This window comes from Cheilinus undulatus, linkage group 3, assembly GCF_018320785.1.
Source record: "Cheilinus undulatus linkage group 3, ASM1832078v1, whole genome shotgun sequence".
Lineage (NCBI taxonomy): Eukaryota > Metazoa > Chordata > Actinopteri > Labriformes > Labridae > Cheilinus > Cheilinus undulatus.
The window spans coordinates 17,479,145-17,494,337 of NC_054867.1; positions in this window are offsets into that span (position 1 = coordinate 17,479,145).

Sequence of the window (15,193 nt, forward strand, 5' to 3'; positions counted from 1 at the left end):
AATCCTCTGAAGGCTGAGCTACGGTTGAGCTAATCTCTGTTGCTTCAGCACCTTTTCTTACCACAATCTTCCCTTCCAGTCAAATCTCCATGAATATGCTTTGATACAGCCTCAGAGAACAGCCTGCCCTTTCAGCAGTGAGCCTCAGTGGCTTACCCTTCTTGTGGGGATGACAATGATTGTCTTCTGAACATTTGCTAAGTCAGCAGTCTTCCCCATGATTGTGGTTGTGTGTGTTTGATATTTAGAGATTGTCTATTTTTGTTAGCTAAAGCCGCATTAATCAAGATTAAAACAAAAGAGTCATTGAATGTTTCCCTTTGTTTGAGATGAATCTAGAATACATGGAAATGTAACTTTAAATTAATCACAGGGGAAAAAAATGAACTTTAACATATCATATTTTTACAGGATACACCAGTCTTAAATTACTAATAAGGGACCATGAGGGAGTAAAAAAGCATCAAAATATTTTGATAACTCAAAAAAACATCCCTGGGTAGGACCCCTTGCACCAACAGCAACCTCTAAGCCTCTGAAAAGACCCTTAAAATACATTTATATCAAGCAGATTAGTTTGGTAAATTCCTTTAGATGTGTTTAAAGAAATAACTACTGTATTAAAGTGTGTTCAAATGGCATGCAGTAAATTAACTGTTTGATTGATGGTAGGAAAATGGATATTGCACCAATAGCTAGCATTTCTATCTCATTTTTATAAGTTAGACCTGGTCACATGTTTAGACATTTAGATGTGGGGCATTGGGCCTCTTTATATTTCGTGTATGGGGGTTTCTAGCTATGTATGTGCTCCCTGGAAAGTCAAAGCATGCTGCCTGACTAACCCAGGGAGCATCTTTTGAGCAGAGCCTTCTCTGCCAAGTAAAACTGTAGATCTATTTTGCACTGAAATAGTAAAATGTATCACAAGAGTGTTCCTGACTGAATTATATTTTGGCTCAGTTTTGGTAATTTTTCAATTTTTCATGATACATACTTGGATCTTACCATATGGGAAGACATAATGCTGTTTTTTTTCAATGCAGTGTTAGACTTATGTATGAATCCAATTTTTTTCCTTTCCTTTCTCCCATGTCCTGAAATGTAGTAATTTTGGAGAGAGAAGGTTTGCACCCAACGGTGTCAACACAAAACATCCAACTGGTGCAGGTCAACAGTGACAGATCAACAAGTGGAGGTTGGACAGCCGAACCAGTTCAATAACATTAAATCTACACTGTGTGTTTTCAGGATTTTGTGTTTATATTGTTGTGTTGGAGAGGAGGCGCTTTGTGTTTTCACTTCCACTGCAGGCTGATTGGTGAGGGAAGGAGCGCTGGGCAGTCACAGCTGCAGTTCAGCAGCCATCTAAACTGCAGCCAATCATTGGGCAACAAAGATCTTCTCTTTACCACCTCGTGTTTAGCCTTCAGATGCCAGAATATCTCCTTAGCTCCATGAGTGGTACCCAGCTCTCTAAACCCCACATCCAATGTGCTTTACAAGTGATCTTTTTCTGTGATTTTTTTAAGTTTATTACACTGTTTTCCCTTTTTTCTTGCAGAGCCTCCTACACCCTGCCAGTGCTTCTGGCTGCCACCAGCCAGCTAATTCACCTTTGTTTGCGCTATTATTACTTGTAAATAAACTCCTTCCATCTGCAACCTTGGCTCAGGCTCTGCTTCAGCAATGTGTCACAAAATAGGCCTCAATGGCTAAAAAAAATGTTTAGCCATTAGGCAAAAGAAGGCAGTTGCTCAGGGCCTGATGCTACAAGGGGCTATAGGCAAGGGTCTGCATTCAGCTGTGAGGGCTACAACAAAAAAATTCCAATATTTAAGAACAGTATTTAGAATTGATTTGTGCATAATGTATAGTATGACAATGATGTTTTAGACTATCTAAAACATCATAATTTGCTCCACTTCTATCAGACTTATCAAGCAAGTCACACTTTTCCTGCAGACTAATTCATTGAGTTGTAGAGACTTTGAGTTTTATTGTTACTCATGCAAGAGGTGACAATATCTTCTTAACTTGCAATGACTGCTTTAAGCAAACTGAAGAAAGGCCAAATATTGCACTTTGCCTGGGGCGTAACTATCCCTGAGTTCAGGGCAGAAGAGATAGCTGATTTTAAGTAGTTCTACTCAGAGGTGCTAATGATGACCTAAAGGTATCACTGCAAACTCACAAGCCAAAATGTGATGATAAGGCTGACCCATAATGTTCTTGCCTCCTTTTCCCCAGAGGAAAATTAAGTCTCTTTAACTGATTCCAGTGAACCTGGAGCAGACCATAACAATGCTATGAAGGCTATTCTTGTCCCTAATGGAAAATCCATTACACCATGACACAAAAGATGTTACAAGGCTGTAAATAAACAGACTTTAAGTCACTTTAAATCCTACTGAAGGGGTTCAGCTTCATCATGAAGGAATTGTGTCCTCATTTGAAATTAGCTGTAGTGTTAATATCCAACTTCAGTGGCCAAACACAGTTCCATATATTTGTGACATTCTCTCTGTGAAAGACTCTAGCTTAATGTTTCAAAAAAATGGGTTAAACTTTAGGTTAGTATTTAGGGTAGCTAAGGGTTAAGGTAAGGGTCAGACTACGAAAAGTTAAGTCAGAAACCTGACTGGCCAGAAGTATTTACAACATGTTTAATAAAGCCAAGAAAACAGTCTGCTTACAAGAAAAACAACGCAGGAAACATAGCTAAGGCTAAAGCTAATGAAGCTGTGCTAGCTAAGTAAACTACTTGGTTGGGGGGGGTGGGGGGGCAGATTTTTAAAGACATTTGTCCCTCAAATCTTAATATTATAATTATTACTTATTCTGTCTACTATGTACTAACAGTCAATATTTTAATTTGGCGGAATTCTCCCTTTGGTTCTATAATTCTAGCTCAAACACGAGCTAGCCTCCTCGCCTCCTTCCTGTAGTTGCACGCGCTCAGCTCCAGCAGCGGATGCACGGACTCACTGAGATGCTACTGAGAGACTACAGAGCATGAAGCTTTTCTTTCAAACATGTAAATATGAAATACAACAACTTACACATCTTTATGCACCTGCTTAAAACATTTACTGTCACTAATTGGGTTGGCTAAGCCCTCTGCTTCCCTGGTTTGTAACTTGTTTAAACAGCTTTCTGTGCTGTATTGATAAAGCGAGGTAAGCACTGAGTAAATCATGAGAGCATTCAGAGGAATAGCAGTTAATTTTCTCAACACTAAACCAGAGGAAACAGGTAGAGTTGTGTTATAGTTTCAGGTCAGGATCAGTGAAATATCTTCATCTGTAAAACTTCACAAAGCACCAGATTTAAAGAATGAAAACTCAGGACGATGTGGGCTATTTTAAGTGAGATATATACCCCTACCCTTTATGTCTTAATGTGACAATAATGTGGTTTAAGTCGCAGAAAAGGACCCAGATAATTTGCTCCAAGTAAAAGCCATGCATTGAAAATTTGATTGATAAAATAGTTACCTGGAATAACCAAAGAGATAAATTACTCATGCAGATTGTCTTATACCAGAGCAAAATGGCTTTAATTTCTTATTGTTTGTTTTTATATTTTGCATTATTAATGTGAATCTGAAAAGTATGTACTCCAGATATGTCAGTGCCTGAAAACTGTTCTTTATTTCTGTTGAAGTGCATGTTTCACTTGCAGCAGGTCCTAAATAAAGTGTTATTTCCTCTTTTCTTCAACCATTTTAGACCAATCAGAGGTGGATACGGGGGTGATGTCATCAGCGAGGTAAAGGTGCTGATCTGGGTGAGGCAGGTGAACATGGAGGCCTGACAATGACAACATGATGACGATGTGAGCTAAAAGCTGTTGCTTCAGCTAAAACTTTACCGGCTGTTGTGTGTGATTAATTCATTATGACTTTGGTGATGGATCAGGTGGAATTGATCTTCTCAGTGAAAACTATAAAAAATGGGGATAAGCAGAAGGGATTCATCATTATTTAACTCAGGTTTTCTTAAAACATTAACAACCCTCAGAATATCTGTGGAGGCACAGAAATATCAGAGAGGCACAGAAATAAAATTTCCTGAAATATGATACCGCTTATGCTGTTGAAAACATAAGTTTCAATATTCTTTCTTTTTCCAAGGACCCTCTAGACCAGGGCTTTTCAGTTAGTTTGGAAAGTGGCCAGTTTCTGAGAAAGGATTCATATGAAGGACCTGAGAGATATTTCATATCACACAATCTATGTAATAACTGTCATAGACTCAGTTAATTTAAACTGTTATATTTCTCATCCATAACAACCTTCTCAGTTGATTCAAACACATGTCTTCATGGTCTTTGTAGCTGTAAACAGCTCTTTCTTTTGGCCTAAAATCCACACTTGATGTGATGCTGGTTTAGCTCTCTCATTTTTCTGTACAAGCCCCAGAAGAGGGTCATGTCTTTACTCTTAATTGTTGTCCTAAAATGTCTTCTCAAGTTGTATTATTCGCACATTAATGCACAGACACAGACCCACACAGACCCAAACAACTGACCACAGTTCTCCATCCTTTGTTCTCTTTATCTGCTTTTTGTTTCGTTTAAAGCAGAAGAGACATCTTTTTTGGCTTATAAAAAATGTGTGTGGATCATCCTGAAGGAAAATAGTCCACTTAAAATGGCATTGGGGGTGTAACCTGGCCCCAGGACCTTCATATGAATAGCCTGGCTCTAGACCCCAACTCTAACTTATTCTGTTGAGCTGCTGCTTCAATAAACCCAAGTCCTAAAAAAGAAGGTACATTTTTCCTCAGTGAGGAAGTGTGATTTTACATGACATTTTCTTCCTGTCAGAGATGTCTTTATAGACTCATATTACCCCAGATGAGGTTTTAGAAGGTCCTCAAAGTCTCTGAAAAATCTGAAATCAAACAATGCAAAAACAATGCAAAACAATGCTCCTTTTCCAAAAGCAAATTCCCACAAAACAGTCTCTTGAATTAGAAGATAAAGTTCATCATCAGACAGTCTATAGGCCCTGGACTCCACCTAGTGGACAAAAGACAAAACTTGCACCTCTTCCAAGCTGGACCTGCTGATTACACAAGATTTGCATGCAGAGGCTTCACAAAGCAGCATTACATCATCCCCACCTTCTTCCAAAACACTACATCGACATTTTGAACTGGGTTTTTAGCGTGTGATGCTTCAGTCACAGGAAGTTTAGGTTGGTGGTGTGAGTCATTTCAAGAGATTTTGAGTGAGCAACAACAAAGACAGAAACTTGTTCATCAGTGTTAATAACTTTTTTGACTCAACTGTAAATATTTTTTAATCTTTAGGACATTTTCAGTCATCTTTATGAAAATGACTCCATGATATTCTTCAAACGCAGACCCAAATGTATGAAAAACTGCCAGTGCTTACATTTCAAAGCTCATAAGCAAAGAAACTTTCACTACTGAAACTCACACTTTGTGTCTGTGCCAAGCTGAAAGGTGAAACTTCAAATACAGGCTGTCAAGTAGCAGTTGGGAAGTGGTGGGAGTAAGTGGTGATTTCTATCAATAAAAACACACTCTGTAAATGTCAGTGGTTGTTGTGGTTTCGCCTTAATGTGCCGCTCGAAACAAAGATGCAGCATCTTGCCGTGCTGTGAGCTTTGTGCAGCATGTATGTTTGTGTGTACATCAGAGGACAGAAACGAGAGAGAAAACAGAGAGTTGGATAAAGAGAGAGAAAGAGTGGGCAGAGGAAGCCTGGTGTGACTCAAAGTGAGAAATCCTCTTCACCTCAAACTAAATTCTGCGTGGGTTGCTTCATGACTGGGGGTTCACCTGCTGAGGCCCTGCAGAATCAATAGCACAGACCTGGGCAGTTGTGCTGCTGAGACGGCCGTGAAGCAAGAAGCCAAGTCTTCCTTTTCTTGTGCATTTAAAACAAGATGAAAGGAGGCAAGAAAGCAAAGCAGGAGAGAGACGTATAGAAATGGAGCAGGCAGGCAGCATGGCGTGGGTGAAGGGACAGTGTTTATGTTGTCTGCAAGATTATGAAAGGGCTTCCTTTTTTTGATGATTGGCTGGAGTACTTAAAGCTGACCTTTAAACACTTTGAAATAAGCAATTACAGGATGTTTCAAAGCATTCATGCTGTTTGCCATCTCACTTGTTCAGGATGAAACATTATTAGTCCATGTCTGCCCACTGAGGTGAGAAAAGCAGGAAGTGAGATTAGCTAGGTGTGTAGATTGCACATATGATAGTGAGATTTCTGTGCTGCAGTTTTTTTTCCCTCATGTGTGTCTAGGCTGCATGGTCTAAAGCAACGGTTTCCCGCCCTCACTACACCAGGCAGAGCGCCAGAGCCATCAGGCGGTCATACGCCTACCATCAGCTGAGGAGTTGCACAGCAGTCTCATTTCTAATTATACACCCAACAACAGAGAGCGATGGAGAGAGGGGTGGAAATATGGAGGGAGAGAGAGAGGAAGAGGAGTGTGATTACAAATGGAAGAGAGGCTGAGAGTGCTACTCAGCAGCAAACACAGGGTGAACAAGTTCAGATGCACGCGAGAGAAAGAAAGTAAGAGAGGATGAGGGAGAGACATGAAATGTGTCTGAGAAAGGTTAACAGGACTGACTGACTAAGTAGAGTGGGAGTGTAAAATGTAAAAAGCGAGTAGGAGGGAAAAGAGAGAGAGAGAGAGAGAGGGGAAGAGGAGAAGAGAAAAAGGAGGAGAGCGTGTCTGATAGACAGTCTGTCTGGATGCTTCTGATCACTCTGCTCTGTTGTTGCCATTTGCACCTGCAGACTGGAAGCCAGACAGGTGTGAGAGAGTCTGTGAACATGGAGGGACGAGCTTTGTGAAGGTGGATGCACAGAGAAACAGATCCATGGACAGATGGATGGAGGAGCATGTACAGTAAGTAAGTCTGAAGCTTCTCTCTTGATTTCTCTAGCATGCTCCAGTAATGATTTATGCATTAGTCTGACTGTAAATGCATGTCTGAGGAACTCTTTGCTTTCTGTGGGAATCTGCACCGCAGCCTAAATTTGCTTGTATTGCGCTAAAGCTCCACAGATAGAAACATCAAGCTGACTAAGTGCAATATTGTCACTACTGATATGCAAATAATCCCATCCTCTGAGCAGATTACCATAATCATGATGACACCAAGCACACCAAACACTGCTGTGCATTCATGACATACTTCCTGTCGTGAACTCATCACCTCATATGGCTGTTGAGGCTGTGCAGCATGACAGCGTGGGGCCTGTGTGGGTCATGATCTGATTGTACCTGTGTGTAAGTAAGACGCTCATCCATCCAGGCCATTTGGATGAATTTGCATTTACACTGCAGGCATTTAGCAGACAAACACTTGTCTATTTATGTCTCATGGTATAATGCTGCACAGGAATGTCAGTGTGCAGCATTATAGGAAGCTGCTCATATCAGAGACATGCCTGTCAGGCACAGAGGTTCATTCAGCGGCGGTGCTCGGCTGTGATGATGACATAATATAGGGCATTGACATGAGCTTTGCATTGACAGGCTGTAAAAGTCTTCCCGTCCCTGCATGACTTTGTGTGAATAATGTGTGCATAGTCTTTGAATAATAAGAGACACTCTTGTTTGTGTGTGTGTGGCCTCAAGGTGCTTATATTTAGCCCTGTCTATGAACTGACTCACTACTGTGCGTGCATTTAAGGTGGATGATTATTTTCAACAGCTCGAGGTGATGGGTGTTTGACACCTGCACCCATGAACTCACAGAATGAACACTTTTCCTGGTGGAAAAAACTTGACTATAAATGATTTCAGCTCTGTGATAAAAACCTAACATCTAACTTTACACCCACCCCCAACCATTTACTTTGCATTGTCCTCACTACTCTCAGTGCAGTACTTTGTTACCATAGTAACTTTTTTAACAAAGAAATAGCGAGATGTCCATCAAATATGGCAATTTGTGGTTGGAATGCGATCATTTGAAGGAAGTGGGGAAGTTGTTATTGATGTGCGGAGGGGATGTTTGCAGGCAATGATCTCAGTGGGTGGCACAGTCAGAGAGAGAAAAAGTTCTGTCATCTATCAAGAAATACATGACAGACTGTGAAAGAGTTTGATTTTTCTTTGTAAACATAAAAAATGCCCTTATAGGGAGAGTGAGGTAAGATGAGCCAGTTTGAGCTTGTTGTCCTCAAGGTCAGGAAAAACACGACAAAAATAGAATGTAAACAAGACCCCTTATTTCAAGATCTCTGCTATCAAATGAAATCTTGAAGCATGAATCTACCACAAAGCTGTCTGAAAATATGAGTCAGTGGGTAAGTTGAGACATTATAGGGTAAACTGAACACCCGAGTTGTAAGTTCAAACCTTAGCGATAAAAGTATTAAGAAATAGTTTCACAGTTATGAACCTGTCAGAACCACCCACCAGTTAGTTTCAAGACCAGTGAACAATCAAAACAGTCAATGACCAGTCATTGAGGTCAGGGGCAATGAAGTGTTTCTCCCTCTCTGCAGTTTCTCCAGCCTTTTGTACAGTGTACATTTTAGAACATCCTCAGGCCTCAGAGTGAGGTGTCAGGTGTCAAATGAAACAGCATCAGGTCTCAGGAAAAAAGGTGTCAGGAAATTAGGTGTCAGGTCTCAGGAAAAAAAGTGTCAGGAAAAAAGGCGTCAAGATAAAAGGCGTCAGGTCTCATCAAAAAGGTGTCAGGAAAAAAGGTGTTAGGTCTCAGGGAAAAAAGGCATCAGGAAAAAAGGCGTCAGGTCTCAGGAAAAAAGGTGTCGAAAAAAGGCATCTGATAAAAAAGCTGTCAGGAAAAAAGCCGTCAGGTCTCAGGAAGAAAAGGCGTCCAAATAAAAAGGCCTAGGGAAAAAGGGCATAAAGTCTCAGGAAAAAAGCCATCAGAAAAAAAGGCGTCTAGTCCCAGAAAAATAAGCCGTCAGACAAAAGGCATCAGGTCTCAGGAAAAAAGGTGTCAGAAAACCGGGAAATAAAATAAGATAGAATTTACACATTAGTTCTAGGGAATAAAAGGGGGTCAGAAGTGGTCAATCTTGTAAAGTGATGATGCAAAGATAAGGAGCAAATGCCCTCCTATTGGTAGACGTCAGGATTCACGTTCAGGGTTCATGGGTCAGGGTGTCAAACTAGACAACGATGTGAAAGAAATTCTGTCATACTAGTCCTGTTGAATTGTGGCCATGGGGCGTCTTGGACGCGTCATTAATTATGTCAAACCACAAGATCGTTTGTTGTTCCTGACTCTCTAAATTGGGCCCGAGAATTGATGTTGAGCTGCGACTTTGTAATCGGGCTTAAATCTGGCTGAATTCGTGTAGTCTGTGCTGGCCTTAAGATAACAATAATAATTTAGAGTTAAAAGTGCACTTTGGAGACGCAGATGGCCTAGCGGATAGGTTGCACCCCATGTTAGTGGAATGGCCGGGTTTAGGTCATTAGGTCAGGCTCCTATCCCATGTCTCTCCCCCACTCTCTAATCCCTGTTTATAACCCTGTACATTGTCCTCCTCTCTAAATAAAGGCATGACAAGCCCACAAATATCTATATATTTTTAAGTACACTTTAAAATGTCACAAAATAACACTGAATCAAACACTTTAAGAGAACCCGGAATCCTTCATAAATGTACAAACTCAGGAAACTTGTTAAATTGAACACTGGGAGATCACTTACCACTGAAGATTTTTTTGTGTAGAGTTAACTTGTTTTCACAGAAGGGTAAAATTTCCACGCAATTGAGAGCAATTTTGAAACTGATCAGGGTTTATTAACCTGAAGTGTTAAATGTATACAGTGTAAGTGTGTGGTTTATAGTATTTAGAGATAATTTAACTTAAGATTTTTACAAAGTAGGGAAGAGTAAATTTAACAACAATTCCAATTGGGACCAAATACACTCCAGTGAAGTATTAAATTTGACTCTTTGACTGTTGTTGTAACACTGCAAAAATTATTTTATAACAAGTACAAAAATAGCTACAAATGTAGCAACGAAGATTTACTTGTTAAGTGTATTAAAATTAGTGATGTTCCTCTGTGAATCATTTCCAGTCTCATTAATAACTTTTCACACTTCAGAGACTTAAACGCTCTTAAATTCCTTGTGGTGTTGACTTAACTTACCCCATGGCCTTTGGCTTATTTTTCCTTACAGCTACCATTTTGGAAAATAAGGGCCAGCTTAGTGATTCAGCCCAATCTGTAGCTAAGTGATTATATGGATTTATATGTTATTAATTAATCTGACATGCCAAATAGTGTTCCAGATATCCATTGCATGGCATATATTGAACATTCATCTGAGAAACCTTCCAGACAAAGCCTTCAGGAAGGGCCGGACTTTGCAAAAAAAATTATTCATTCATTACGAGCCAATCAGAGCAACAGAACAAAATGTGGTAGTAGGCATGTGTGGATCCAGTTGTAACATGAGCTACCAGGCAGGCACTGCCATAGTTCACGTACAGTGAAGCTTGTTGGTGGATAAAACTCATGCTGAGGCCTGGTCGGGAGGAGTGCAAAGACATCTTCTCTGCCAAGAAAGGCTTTCAGTGGGACCTTGCTCTTGTTTAGATAAAGAAATGTGGTCAAGTTCTAATAAAACTGCTTCTATAGCTACATTCAAGCTAATCTTAACACCGACAGCAGCCATTGCTATCAGCTTCCAGGACAACTAAACCACACCAATAGCTACTGCCTTGTTCTCCTTAGTTGTCACTGATTGGCCAGGCTGATTTTCAGACCTGGCACAGTCGTTTCAGATTGGAGCTCTGCAGGATGGATTTGCCTGATGACAGACATGGAATCTGGCCAATCCTTCAGTTTTACAAAGTTAAATTCACAAACGTATATTTTTTAAGGCCTGGATAAATTTGCTTTGATATAACTGTCATTTTTCCTGACACTTAGAAAATTTACTTTAAAAGGTGAAAAGCAGTTTTTGTGTTAAAAAGTACTTACCACACCTCACATGTGCTTCTCTCCAACACAGCAAGATAGAAATGATGGATACTTCCTGAATTCATGGTCACATGATCAAACCTATGCACAGTTGCCTAGACCAGTTCTCAGCTGGTGTGATGTGCCTTGAGGGAAGTCTAAGTATGCTGTGAGAACTAGATACTGGGGATGGGTTAACTAACCCACTGGCTCATCTTACTCCACTCTGCTCTATTTGTTTGTTCTCCTTTCAGATCATGACCTGAAACCACCTCTTCAGCTTCTGCAGTAGGACATGCAGTGCCAGTTTGAGTGAAAGCCAGCGTGAGCCAATGAGCTTCATTAAAAACCCAGCTTTAGTCCCAGGCAGGGACAGCCTCCCACTCAAGAAGAGGGACCAAAGACCAAGCCCCCCACCTTTGCTCCAGCAGCAGCAGCAGTGTGATGCTGCAACATTCAAAGCCCCCTTCCCCTACAGGGGCCATGGTGACTTTAAGACCAAACACACCAGCCCCTTCCAGCCCATACCAAGGCGGGTTCCTGCTCTGTACCAGCCCTGGATGCACACGTCGCCCAGGTCCAAACCTCACGTCATCTCTGTGTTCAGGCAGCATCACGGCTGGGCAGAGTGGAGAGATTTTAACCCTCTGCAGCCAAGATGGGATTTTCCTCACCATTATGAGCACCAAAGCCACCTGTCGCCCACACCTGCACTACACCCACACCACATCACTAGATTCAACCCAGTTAATGATGGTTTCCAGAGGGTGGGTGGAGGATACGGCTGGGAGCAGCTGAAGACAATCAGAGACAAGAGTTTTAACACAGAGAGGCAGAGTAACGGTAGGAATAAAGGACCGTATCTGAGGAGGAAAAAGGTTGCATATTTTCCCAGGGTTGAGAAAGTGAATTCTCCATTCTTAAGCACACGTTTACCTCAGCAGTCTACCTCTGAGGAAGTTCCCCTGCAACAGGATGGGTTGCACAAATCAACAAAAGCTGTCAAACATCCTGGAAATTCCTCTACAGGAGATTCCCCCAACACCGACTCAAACAACGCATTCACTTCCATGAAGGAGGATGAATCCAGATCCTCTGAGCAGCCCTCCGTGTCCTCGTCCTCCTCTTCTAATCAATTTCCGTGGCTGCTCCCTCACTTTGCAGCTGGATCTCTGATCGAGCTCAGAGACGGGCGGTTGAGGAAGGTGGAACACCTGCAAACAGAGGACTTCCTGCTGGGATCACTGGCCTGTCCAGACCTGTGTTTAAGCTGCTGCACCGTGCAGAGCATCTCTCCTTCATCCGCCTCCACCTCCATCTCACGTCTGCTCATTCTGCTTCATAACCAGCAGTCACAGGTGAGGAACAATGACTGGGTGGTAGTCATAAATGGCTGTCATTATTCCTGAAATAATATAGTGTTGTATTCATGTTATAGGGGAATATATATACATAAACACATATATTCTTTAAACTTGATATTCTAGCTGTTTGAAGCAGAGCCACCATAAAGTGGTGAAAAAAGGAAAAGCTTTCCATGGCCCAGTAGAATGAAGGATGCCATGGAAAATAGAAACAGGATTCATCCGTTTCAGTGTCATTCCAAAACCTAAATATTCATTTTAACTTGCAAAAGCAATAAAATAAACATGTTATTCAATGTTAGCTGTTTCAAAAGCAAAAACCTTCACTTCCTTTTTAAGTGGTGCAAGCTTTTATTTCTTCATTGACATAATGGGCTTCCAGTCTGGTCCAGTAATGTCACAGTGTTAGCTATGTCATGACTTGCGCAGAAGTTGGGAGGACATTAAATGCTAACACCAGTTGCAATTTTGCAGTAAAACTAAATGCCACTCTTAGGGGCCTTGTTCTCTTCAGCTGACACTTATTGGTCCATCAAACATATGAGATTGGAGCTTTGCCAGATGAATCTGCCTGATGACAAACATGGAATCTGGTCAGTCCATCAGCTTTGCAAGGTTTGCTAACATAAATGGTGTTTATAAATCATAAAATCAGTAATAAGGCATCTGTGGCACCAAATGATTTGTGACATTGAAACTCAAAGTACTGTCTTGCTCTTTATGTTGTAAATATTCAGTCTTTAATTCTGTGAAGCTTAAATTGCTTCACATTGAAATAAACTTGCCTTTAATTTTCTACCATGACACTGGCAGAAAGACATTATAAATTGAGTCAAACAGGACTAAACTATGTAAAATGCCATCAGAAAACTGTAAATGTGAAAATGCATTGTACAAGTCTTATGGAGCAAATTAGAAATGGGTTGCTGAAAAATTAAGCTAACGCAGAAGTGCAAAAAAGTGCAATTCCCTAAATGGCCATACCAATTAAAAAAGAAATATGGCCCACATTAAAAGGACTGCATTGATGGTACTGTTGCACCAGATGGAGTTTTTAGCTCTATCTGGTGCTACATTGCTAATAGTGTAGACAAACATTTTGACAATAAAAATGTATTGGTGTTTTTTTGATGAACAAAAATATTTGACAGCACTGTAAAGGGGAAATGAATTAACAGACAAAATCATAATGATATCTTGATGTATAACACCCTGATGGATTACAGGAGAAAATGGAGTTCCTTTGCTTCACCTCAAAGTCCGATTTACAAAGCATAACACGGTAATCATCTTCAAGAATTAACACTCCTATAAAGTTTGGCAGCTTCATGCAGTTTGCTCTTGTTTTTTGTCTGAATGTGGAGATGAGCTGTCAGTGCCTCACCTCTCTCTCAGGGATACCTAAAATCTGGCTGGCCTCCCCAAAAATCATTTAAATGATTGGCTATTTGTCTTCCCAGCCTTTTAAGCATATCCAGTCACGAAGCATATCATAACAGACATTGCATTGGTTTTACTTACTTGAATATCCTAAAAGTGAAGTGAAAGAAAGTGGTCCCACCATCCTGTATGTGGCCCATCATGAAAAAGGTTTGGACACCTCTGCTCTATGCCTTCAGTGGGACACACTGTACATCTGTTTTGATTTTATGGAGGAGAAAATGAATGAATGAAAGCCCACTTAAGCTCTGGATTTGACATAAGATTGACCAAAAGTTAGTTTGGGCAGTGTTTTTATCATACAGATTGCCACAGACTTTTTTCTCTTTTTTATCGCAGAACCAAATACCTTCACCCCACATGTCCTCTTCCCTGGATATCAGAATTTGAAGAATTTGTATTGCAGCGATTGACCATTGAAAGAGCTCTGTCTTTCCCTCAAGTGGGCATGGTTCTGGCTCAATAAACAAACACACAAAATTCCAGAGCAGCTTTTTTAAGATTTATTGTTTTTAATTGCTTTTATGTGGCATAGTTTTGGAAAGTGGGACAGAAAGAGTGAGAAATGACATGCAGGAAAGGAGACATAGCCTGGATATGAAGCTGGGTGGCCATCTTCCAGGACTGCAGCCTCCATACGCAGTGTACAGAGTTTCATGTCTGCTGTTTGCATTGACTCAGACTTTGTTGTCCCAGAGGGTGATTTCAATATTCACACAGATAACCCCACGGATGCAATGCAAAAGAACTTTCACATATCATGGGCAATTTGGGACATCCTCAGCATGTAACAGGGTTAACACACAATAAGAGACTTATATTAGATGTAATTATCCTAAAAAGACTACACATTTCTGATGTAGAAGTGAGCAATATAGCTTTGTCCGATCATTTCTGCCCTTCCTTTAAAATGAGCATTCTCACTGACTCAGGCAACGTAAAAACGGAGCTAATTAGAAAAAGTTTTATTAAAAGAAAACATTTTTGCTTTATTCAGCCAGGCTTTTACACCCACACCAGCTCTGCATTCAGTTTCTGTCAATGACCTTGTTAATTCCTTCAGTTCCAGAGTTTTGAGTGTTATTGATAATATCGCCCCCATGAAAACCAAAGCTGTGTCTGGTAAGATAAAGGCCCACTGGAGAAGTGCCACACTGGTTAAAGCTCAGGAAAGAGCATGTAGACAGGCAGAACGCAGGTGGCATAAAGCAAAACTCCAAGGTTATTATGATATTTATTAATAGAGACTCTGCATCTATTACTGAGAGTTAGAACATGCACGGCAGTTCTCTAATTCTCTGAAATTATTAACCAATATAAGAATAGTGCACGTTGCTTTTTTCAACATTGCTGACAGACTGAAACTCATCAGCATTAGTACCTCATAAACATTTAATTCATGTTAAAATATCAAGAGAAAATAACATTGCCACC